The sequence below is a fragment of the Terrapene carolina genome, unplaced genomic scaffold (genome assembly GCF_002925995.2).
Source record: "Terrapene carolina triunguis isolate 2854851 unplaced genomic scaffold, T_m_triunguis-2.0 Scaffold68, whole genome shotgun sequence".
Classification (NCBI taxonomy): Eukaryota; Metazoa; Chordata; order Testudines; family Emydidae; genus Terrapene; species Terrapene triunguis.
Genome location: NW_020664419.1, coordinates 38497555 through 38508902, shown reverse-complemented (window position 1 = coordinate 38508902; position 11348 = coordinate 38497555).

Sequence of the window (11348 nt, the reverse complement as noted above, 5' to 3'; positions counted from 1 at the left end):
GGTCCCGGGAGGGACTCCGCTCCGGGTGGCAGTGGGCTGGCCCGCCATGCCGCCAGTGACCGGCTGTGCCGCTCTGGGCTCCCCGGGGCTGAGGTGGCAGAGCCAGAGGCTGGAGACCTCAGCCGGCCAACTGAGGAGCAAGTGAGGGAGGGAAGAAAGGAGGGGGCAGGGTTGGGGTCGGGGAGAAGCCCGACGGCCCAGCGCAGGGGAGGGGCTGGAGAAGAGAGGATTCCAGCTGCGGCCAGCAAGGGGAATGGTTCCCAAAATTTTCGGGTGCCCTACACAGCTGCATATGCCTAAGGATGGCCCTGATTACAGCATGTAGTTCTGGACACCCCACCTCTAAAAAGATGTTGTGATGCATGTCTAGAAAGGGTTAAACATCCTGCAAAATAAATAACCCTCAAAAGACATGTGGGGAGATAATGTTTGTGTTTTTGTGTATTTACATATGTATGAGTAGGGTCAAGGATGTAATCAACCGTCCCTGTCTATGCTGTATTCTGATAGTTCAGAGATGAAAAGAACATCCTAGCATTTAAATGAATTGTAAACACAGGATATCTCAGTATTCATCTCTCTTTGAAATGCATTGTGAATGGTGGAGGAACAAGCAAATGGCCTTATGTTAATTCGTATAGCTAAATAGCAGTGATGGACCTCCTTCAAAGTCATCCTAATTACCTTTTGTTTCCTGAGGAACTCCAACTTGTCAAAAGACATGAAATTGTATAAAAGCTCCTTGGGTCCTGATTCTGTCATCTCAGATCTGCTTAAGCTTCATCAGGGGAAGTCTGAGTCGCAAGATTGAGATCCCAGTTATGCTGGTACTTCCTGAAGGTGACATTGGATATAATCTATGAACTATTTCTGAAAGAACTCTTCGCAACCACAAAGCTCACCATCTCTGCTATGAATTTGCACCTAAATGAATTGAACTCATGTCTGTATGTATATTGAACTTTTAACCATATTCTCTCTTTTGTTTTTTAATAAATTTTAATTTAGTTAATAAGAATTGGCTGTAGCGTGTATTTGGGTAAGATCTGATATATTCAATAACCTGAGTGGTAATGTGTCTGATCCTTTGGGATTGGTAGAACCTTTTCTTTTATAAGATGAAATAAGATTTACAGAAATTTTCATCATATTTGACGTGGGTACTTGGATGGAGGCCTGAGGCTGGATCACTTTAAGGGAACTGTGTTGTTCGGATTTCTTAGTAACCAGTAAGGTAATAAAGAAACTGTTTTATGCTGGCTTAGTGAATCTAAGTATTGGAATATCCACCAGCTTTATGGGGATTGTCTGCCCCATTCTTTGCAGTTCATCCTAATTGAGTGACCATAGCTGGCCCCCATTAGGACCCCAGTCACAGATGTATTAGAATTTGAAAAGATACAGACAATGGCAACAAAAATGACTAGGGGCATGGAATAGCTTCCATATGAGGAGAGATTAAAAAGAATGGGACTTTTCAGCATGGAAAAGAGATGACTGAGGGAGGGCTATGATAGAGGTCTGTAAAATCATGACTGGTTTGGAAAGTGTTATTTGCAAACAGGAGCAGTTAACAGGGGAATTTTGCGATGGAGTTTAGAGCAGGAGTGTGGGGAAGGGGGGTTAGATACACATAACATTCTTTAAACTTAAAGCCCAAACCACTCCCTGATAAAAACAAAACATCAACAAAGAAACGAGCTGCAGGAGCAAAAAGATAATGCGGGCAGAAGTTCAGCAACAGATTGGGGGCTATCCAGTTTATTGCATCCAATGCAGCATGTATGATTACCTGCCCTATGGGCAGGTGGTGTATGTATGCATTCGGTGCAAGGAGCTCCTGGCCCTCAGAGACAATGTACGGGCTTTGGAGACCAGAGTGGCTGAACTGAAGGAGCTAACGGAGACAGAGAGGTACATAGATGAGACTTTCTGGGACACTGTATAACGGTCCCATCCCTGGTCTGACAGCCTCTGTGCTGTTGAGGAGGATGGTAGTCTCAGGGAAGGAGAACATCCAATGGGATCTGAGGGAAATGATCCCATAGTTGGGTCCCTCCTTCCAGATGATGATGTGCTATTCTCTCACACTGAGGATACCTGTCCGGGGAAGGGAACTGCAGTTATTAGGAAGGGACAAGTATTAATAATGGGTGATTTGATCATTAGAAACGTAGATAGCTGGGTTTGTGATGACTGGGAGAACCACATGGTGACTTGCCTGCCTGGTGTGAAGGTTGCAGATCTCCCGAGACATCTAGATAGACTTATGCGTAGTGCTGGGGAGTAGCCGGTAGTCGTGGTACACGTAGGTACCAATGACATAGGTAAGGATTGGCGAGAGGTCCTGGAGGCGAAATTTAGGCTGCTAGGTAAGAGATTGAAGTCCAGGACCTCCATGGTAGCATTCTCTGAAATGCTTCCAGTTGCACACGCAGGGCTAGTTAGACAGGCAGAACTGCAGGGTCTCAATGCATGGATGAGACGATGGTGTAGGGAGGAGGGGTTTAGATTTATTAGGAACTGGGAAAGCTTTTGGTAGAGGGGGAGCCTATACAGGAAGGATGGGCTCCACCTAAACCAAAATGGAACCCGATTGTTGGCACTTAAAATTAAAAAGGTCATAGCAGTTTTTAAACTAAGGGCTGGGGGAAAGCCAACAGGTGCAGAGGAGCACGTGGTTCGGACAGAGGCATCCCTTAGGGGAGGATCTATTAATGGAGATTCTCTATGTCCTAGTAAGGAGGAGAGGATGGAAAGATGACAAAATACAGGTAGGATCCGATGAGAAACAGTAAATTGAAAAAAGGTCCCATTCAATTACATCATGTAATTGAAGACAGCTAAAAAATAGAAGAGTTTTTAAAGTGCTTATATACCAATACTAGAAGTCTAAATAAGATGGGTGAACTAGAGTGCCTCATATTAAATGAAGATACTGATATAATAGGCATCATAGAAACTTGGTGGAATGAGGATAATCAATGAGACACAGTAATATCAGGGTACAAAATATATCGGAAGGACAGAACAGGTCGTGCTGATGGGGGAGTGGCACTATATGTGAAAGAAAGCGTAGAATCAAATGAAGTAAAAATCTTAAATGAACCAAATTGTACCATAGAATCTCTATGGATAGTAATTCTATGCTCTAATAATAATATAGCACTAGGAATATATTACCAACCACAAGACTAGGATGGTACTAGTGACTGTGAAATGCTCACGGAGATTAGAGAGACTATTAAAATAAAAAACTCAATAATGATGGGGGATTTCAACTACCCCCAAATGTTCTGCTTATACAAAGCACACGAGATTTTTTTATAGGGGAGAAGGCGACACGCCGCATTTATTGAGAATACAGCAGTTCGCATATGCTTTTTAGTCACACATACACATGCCATGCACACTGTCCTGCCAGTCAATGTTATAGTTACCAGTCCGGATCAACCTAGTGGCCAGCTAGGTTGATCACCGGTAGAGAGAGCCGGGTTCCGTCGGTCGCAACACGATGCTTTGGGGAAGTCTTGCCAGGACGAAACGAAAGTTTCATGGCAAGGCAACCTGTTTTTATAGTGATTTTTCTTCATCGGGACCAATGAGTTTTGCTCCGTTATGCTGTAATTAATTGTTGTTTGACGAGTGCTTGTTTTCTTAAATTGTTCTTTTTATTTATTTTTTACAGCTATTTTGTTCCCATTGATAGGTGCCTGTCTCATTTTTAGAGTTTTAATCTGCCCTTCTCTGACATTTCAATAGGAGCGTGTTGCAGCCTCCTGGCGCCCTTGCGTCTGTCTCTGGTTCCCTTCTTGAACATCTGGTTCAGCGATGGTCTTTACATTTATTTCTAAACACATACATTCCTCATTTACACACAAAACAGAATTAATTTACATAGAACATTTTGAACAGGAACATCAAATTGCAATGCAAAAGAAAGACAACCATTGCATTTTTTTACTTATTTTAAAAGGCTAAACCTACAACAAATTGGTGACCCTCAAAGGTCTGTTACTGCCTTGAAATCAGTCCAGACACAGATTCTGGCTGATGTGTTCTGTCACTATTTTAGCCTCTGATCCTACCTCATTTTCACTGGCATTCACTATGTTAGATGTCCAATAACCACCAACCTTCTTGGTGAAAACCGAAACAAATAAGTCATTGAGCACCTCTGGCATTTCCACATTTTCTGTTATTGTTTTCCCCCCCTCATTGAGTAACAGGCCTACCCTGTCCTTGGTCTTCCTCTTGCTTCTAATGTATTTGTAGAATGTTTTCTTGTTACCTTTTATGTCTCTAGCTAGTTTGATTTCATTTTGTGCCTTGGCCTTTCTAATTTTGTCCCTGCATACTTGTGTTGAGTCTGAACTTTTGATGAGCTTAAACTTAACCCAGACTTGATGTCTCTGTCTGAACTTTTAATCAAAGCTCTGACCTGCGAACTACTCATGACACCCCCCTCCCCTTAAGTAGCCATCTCCCCTTTTGTCTTTTTGAATCTACATTTTAACCTGTTTTATCCTGTAGAATCTTGATTAATTATGCATGACCATTATGATCTGTTAATCACTTTGTTTACTTCTGTGTATAAATATTGATGCTCACCCCTAATAAACTTGCCACATTACTCTGAAGCCTTTTAAGCTAAGGATAGTGTGAGCCCGTTGATCAATAAATTGGTGTCTGGTCTCTGACAGATTGTGAGCCCATACCAACTCCGCACGAACTCGGGTGCTGGAGAGGTGAGTAAGGACTTGCTTTTTACCTAACAATTTGGGGGCTCGTCCGGGATTTCCTTCTGGTGCGGTGCCTCTGTCCAGTGGTCAGACCACTCATATACGAATTGGCAGGCGCCACGGGAGATTTCTCCCAGCCAATTCAATATTGAGGGGTCGTGTACTGGACAGCAGGATAAACGCCAGTTGGAGGGCTCCTGTCAGACACCATGGGTCAAGGGACTAGCATGCCTCTTGAGAGTCCGTTGGGGATTGTAAATAAGTTATGGAACGAAGGGAAACTCCCAGTACAGACAGGAATGTCTAGGAGGAAGTTGTACACACTGTGTGTAAGGAATTGGACTGGGTATACCGCGGTATTGGCCGACCCGGAGATGAGGTGGCCTTCGTATGGCTCTTTCGAACAGGCTGCCTTAAGAGGGGTAAGGAGCCAGATCGAAAAAGACCATCCGGGACAGTTATGTTACTGGTTTTGTTGGGACACAGCAGCAGAGCTGTGGAAATCTTTAAAAATTATGGCAGTCAGGTATTCTCCCGAGAGTGAACCCCCTCCATGTTATTTCAATGAAGGGTGTAAACCACGGCGTGTTTTGACTCGTCAGTTGGTCCCCACTGCACCTGCCCCTATTCCTCCGCAGGGGGACTCTCTCCAGGGCGCAGAGGGGAATCTGCAGGACTCCAGATCGGAATCTCTGCAGAGGGATAAGGGGGAAATGAAAGGGCACACCTCGGGAGGAGTAATTACTAGGCAAAAGATCAAGCAGATGCAGCAGGTTGCATACCCCTCCCCTGAGGATAGCCCAGAGGCTGCCTCCGCCAAACCTTTTGTGAATGATAAAGGTGTAAGTAGAGAAATGCCTTTACAGGTGCACGACCAACCTTTTGTGGACAACATACTAATATTGTGGAATATAAAGGCTTATTTCGTTTTTTGTGAATCAGTCAGTGCCCCCTGTAAGGGATTATTTCTTAAAGTTTCGCCCTGGTTGGGGAGGTGAGTCAGTCACTTCAGTGTTGGACGTAGCTGATTTTGCATGGGAGAAAGAAAGGGAAAGTAGTAAAAAAAGGAGAAAAAGGAAGAATATAAGTTGATGGCTTTAGCTTTTCGCGGCGGTGTTCGAGGCAGAGGCCGTGGCCGTGGCAGGGGATTTCAGGGTGCTCGGGGAAGAGGGTCCTGGCAACCCCAGCCACCAGGAAATTGTTTTCAGTGCGGACAGCCCGGTCACTTTAAACGTGAATGCCCCTGGGGACGCCCAGAGGGTCCGGTCGCATCCGCAGATACTTACACCAGGGACGAATACACCCCTGCACCACCAGCTCAGCCCGTTCCCCAGGCCTGGATCAACTACGGGCAACAGCAGCAGCTGCAGCAAACTCAGCCTCCTCAATGACGGTACCCCGGGGGCAAAGGCAAACAATGTGATGGTCTTATTTCCTTAATGTCTTTAGCCGGCTCCTTCCTCACTTTCTCCCCTCCCAGCAAAGAGCCTCGTCAAGGACTGCCTGTCTCTTTCCTCATTAATACTGGAGCTACTTTCTCTCTTTTAAATCATGCCCCTCTCCCTGGCTATCCTCTGAGGTTAAAACTGCAACTGGGGTGGAGGGCAACCCACAGTCTCTGGGACTCACTTTGCCTCTAAATGTTATTTATGCTGATAAATGTTTTTCTCACCGTTTTCTTTTTTCCCCAGCTTGTCCGATCCCTTTGATGGGCCGGGATTTACTCTGTAAGCTTGAGGCTACTTTAACCTGCACTCCTGAAGGGGTAGGATTATTGATGACAGTGTTAGAAGATTCAGCCCCAACTCAGGGTAATTGGGAAACCCCTCCCTCTCTCTCCCCTGACCTCACTGACTTGCCTTTAACCCTCTGGGGAATTTCTAACACTGATGTTGGCCTGCTCCTTTCGGCAGAGCCAGTAAGGATTCAAGTGAAGCCCTCCTTAACCCCCCCGTCAGTCCCTCAATACCCCCTGTCGCTGGAAGCCCGGGAGGGCATCCGCCCCATTATCGAGGGATTCATTGCACAAAAGCTAGTCCGCCCTCAGCGCACTCCCTGTAACACCCCTATACTGCCTGTCAAAAAGCCTCCTAAAAAGGACGGAGACCCTATTCGTTGGCGCTTTGTACAGGATCTACGGGTTGTTAATCAGTATGTGGTCCCTCTTCATGCAGTAGATCCTGATCCAGCTACTATCATCAGCCAAATCCCCTGGGATGCTGAGTGGTTCACTGTTATTGACTTAAAATCAGCCTTTTTCAGCATTCCTGTGCACCCAGACTCTCAGTATCTCTTTGGTTTCACCTGGAAGGGACAAAGTTATGTCTGGCAACGACTTCCTCAAGGCTACAGAGACAGCCCCACGATTTTCAGCCAATGCCTCCGCCACGACTTGGAAGGCTTCACCAGTCCGCAGGGATCCACGTTAGTCCTATACGTAGATGACATCCTATTAGGTAACCGCGAAGAAGCTGCCCTCCGCATCGATGGTAAGGCACTTTTATTATACCTACACACCAGAGGCCACAAGGTAGACCCTAACAAAATTCAGTGGGTCTCACAGAAGGTCCGATATCTGGGCTTCCTGTTAACCCCAGAGGGGAGACAAATGGACCCAGTCCGCATAAAGACTATCCAAAACTGCCCTCTGCCAAACACCAAGAAACAACTTCGAGGTTTCTTAGGATTAATTGGCTTCTGTCGCCCCTGGTTGCCGTCCTGCGGGAAGTTAAGCAAACCGCTCTACCGACTCACTGCTAACCTTGCTCCTGACCCTTTGCAGTGGTCCCCGGACACAATCCAAGCCTTTCAGTTACTCAAGGACAGTGTGGCCTCCTCCATGTCTCTCCGCCCCCCCAATTACAGCAAACCCTTTCACCTTTTTGTCCACGAGAGGGGCGGAATTGCTAGTGGCGTCCTTACCCAGCTGAGCGGGCCCCACCATTTCCCGCTTGCTTTTTACTCTCAGCAGATCGACTCTGTCGCTCAGGGAACCCCATCCTGCACCCGGACTCTGGCAGCAGCTGCCCTGCTGATCACAAAGGCAAAGAGCCTGACCCTGGGTCATTTTACCACGGTTTGGACCTCTCATGCCTTGTCAGCCCTTCTGCGTAGGGGCACAACCCAAGTCTTTTCGGCCCATCGGCAGCAACAGCTAGACGCCGAACTCTTAGAAGACACTAACCTAATTTTTAAAAGGTGTGGGCCCCTTAATCCAGCTACCTTGCTTCCTGACCTGCCAGTCCTCCAGGATCAGCACGACTGTGTGGAAGTAGTTTATAGCATCTTACAAATAAGGGACAACCTGTTTGACGTGCCACTGGACAACTCTGATTGCATCCTCTTCTCGGACGGAAGCTCCTTCTATGTTGATGGCAAGCGTTTCACCGGTTATGCAGTCACCTCTGAATGGGACATTCAAGAGGCCGCCTCACTGCCAGGCAACTGGGGAGCCCAAGCCGCCGAACTCTATGCCCTGGCCCAAGCTTGCCATTTGGCCGCTGGTAAAACCGTTACCATTTTTACTAATAGCAAGTATGCTTTTGGAGTTGTGCATTGTCACATCCACCTCTGGAAGTTTCGAGGTTTCCAGACAGCTGCCGGTAAACCCATTCAGCACCTCCCCCTCATCCACAAGCTTTTGGACGCCCTCCAAGAACCCTCGGTCCTGGCTGTAGTTCACTGCCGGGCCCATACTAAAGATAATAGCCCCGTCACCCGTGGGAATGCCCTGGCTGACGCCTCTGCCAAGACGGCTGCCGTCTTACCCTTAGCCATGCCCACGTTGGCTATTGCAGCCTCCTCTTTTACTCCACCGCACCCCGTACCAGTACCCGCTGATGAACTACAGTCGTGGGAGAGCCTCGGAGCCACTCTGGTCAAAGGGACCTGGCTTATGCCGGATGGCCGAGCCTGCCTCCCTCGCTCCACATACCCCGTGGCAGTTCGCTGGCACCATGATAAGGGGGGTCACTACGTCACGCACGCCCTTGTGAACACCATCGCTCGCTTTTGGTATGCTCCAGGCATTCAACCCTACTGCCTGTCAATAGTGAAAGCATGCAGCACATGTCAGCGTAATGGACCTGCTCCGCCTCTTAACAAAATTAAGGGTGGAAGACCTCCGCCTGCTGCTCCATTTCAACATCTTCAAATTGACTTTGCAGATATGCCAAAGGCTTTTGGAAAAAAGTACCTCCTTGTTTTGGTTTGCCCTCTGACTTCCTGGGTCGAAGCTTTTCCTACTGCTAATTGTACTGCTGCCACAGTGGCAAAGATTCTCCTTAGAGACATTGTACCCCATTTTGGCATCCCTCTCGTGCTTAACTCAGATCGCGGACCTCACTTTACTGGTCATGTCCTTGGCCGTTTAAAACAAGGACTGGGCATTTCACACTCCTTTCATACACCCTACCACCCCCAGTCTAGCGGGAAAGTTGAGCGTATGAATAGGGAGCTTAAGTTTACATTGGCTAAATACTGTCAGGAAACAGGGTTAAAGTAGCCTCAGGTACTTCCCTTGGTCCTGTTTCACCTTCGTACTCGCCCAACCCGTGTATTGGAATTATCCCCCTTTGAACTGCTCTATGAACACCCCCCTTTCAAAGGCAGGGCGCTACCACGTGCTGATGTTTCACTATTGGGAGGGGATCATATAACCGCGTGCCATATAACCGCGTGCCAGTTTCTCTCCCTACAGGCTCGCCTCCGTACCCTTTGGAAAGCCTCGCAGTTTTCCCAGACCGTGCCGCTGGAAGAACAGATCCACCCGTTCCAACCAGGGGACTTCGTCTGGGCCAAAAAGTTCGTTCGTGGCAACACCCTCCAGCCGAGGTTTACTGGACCCCACCAGGTTCTTTTAACAACCCAGACTGCAGTGTTCCTGGAAGAACGCAAATCCTGAATCCACCACTCCCACGTCAAGCCAGCCGTAGTGGACCACAGTAACGGACCAGCAGCTCTTGCCACCACTGAGAACACTGCCTCTGACCAGTGGACCAGCTTACCTCTTTCAGACATCAGACTTAAATTGACTCGACAAAAATAAAAGGACCTTTGATTCTGACAACTGTATGTTTTTTATTATGCCTTTTTAGTTTATTTTCTACTTATAAAGATAATGCTTTTATTAGTTATTCCCACGAGGTTAAAACTCGTATTTTAGGAAATAGAAATAATTGCTGGGTATGTACTCAATTTCCAGTAAATGCAGAACAGGGACTCCCCTTCACACCCATTCCCCTGACCACTGCTAATATAACTTGGATGCCACCGGCTAGAGTAAAAGATCCAGTCCAACACAATCTTACATGGGACAAAACAGGAGTGCCAATTAACAGATATCTCAGGGTAACCAATCAGACAGGATCACTGTGTTTTGTTAAAGAAAAGGGGTCAACTTTTGTGAAAACAAGTAAATGCAACATGTATTTTAATGGCACCGCCTTTAGTAAAAATCTTGGCTTCAAGCCTTGCGCATCCCACTTATCCCATATGTGGATCCCTCACTCCGATCCAACTTTTTCATGGGTGGGCAAGCCTTCAGAGTCAGCTTTTAAGAAGCCCTGCTCAGATCACAAGGGTGTCCAACTAATTGCTAAGGGATATACGATTGCCTTCTACAACTGCTCAAGCAGTACTACACTGCCCTTTAAAAACACCACTACCAAATTGTGCCTCTGCAGTTCGCACAACGACCCCTCTGCGTTACCAGGGGAACAGTGGTCCAACGGGTGGTGGGTTACCTCCTACTTTGAGAAATAGAATACCCGAAACGCATTGTATGGAACATACTGGGTGTGCGGGCCCAAAGCTTATTACTTTCTCTCCCCTAATTGGGCAGGGTCATGTTATTTAGCGTGGCTAACACCGCCTTCTCGCATCTCCCTCACTCCCCCTCATTTTCCCCACGTTCGTAACATCCGTGAAACCTTCAGAAATATTAATATCCGTGATGGTTTGTCGTGGCAGCGGTGGGTTGGTCTCATTAGCTTGAGGGGTGGTGTCATCCGTCTACAGGGACTACTAGAATCTTTAACCAATGAAACTGCGACCCTATTTAAGAATCAGGCCGGGGAAATGTCCCAGCTGCGCCAGTTAGCTTTGCAAAACCAAATGGCTTTAGACATAATGTTAGCAGCCCAGGAAGGAACTTGCGCCCTCATAAATAAAGAATGCTGTGTTTTTGTAAATGACACCCACTCTGACACTTTTCAACGTACCAAACATCTAAGGGAAATGGCTAAGAACTACTCCTCTGGCCAGCCACCTTATGATTGGTGGGGAGCCTTATGAAATTGGCTGCCTGGATTTGGGTGGGTTAAAAAACTCTTGGTGGGTATTGTTGGGGCCATAGTAATCCTTATAATACTGTGTTGCTGTATTCAGTGTGTCCCCTCCCTCATAAACTCATGTGGGTCAGTTTATTCTTTTCCTACTTCAGCCAAGGGCCTTACTCTCTTCGAGTTGGCCCAGGCTGAAATTGCCAAGCGGCCCTTGGCTCCTTAAAATGGGGTGTAGCTTTTGGTAAATAGTTATCCCAAAGCTACAAATGGAGGAATGTTGAGTCTGAACTTTTGATGAGCTTAAACTTAACCCAGACTTGAT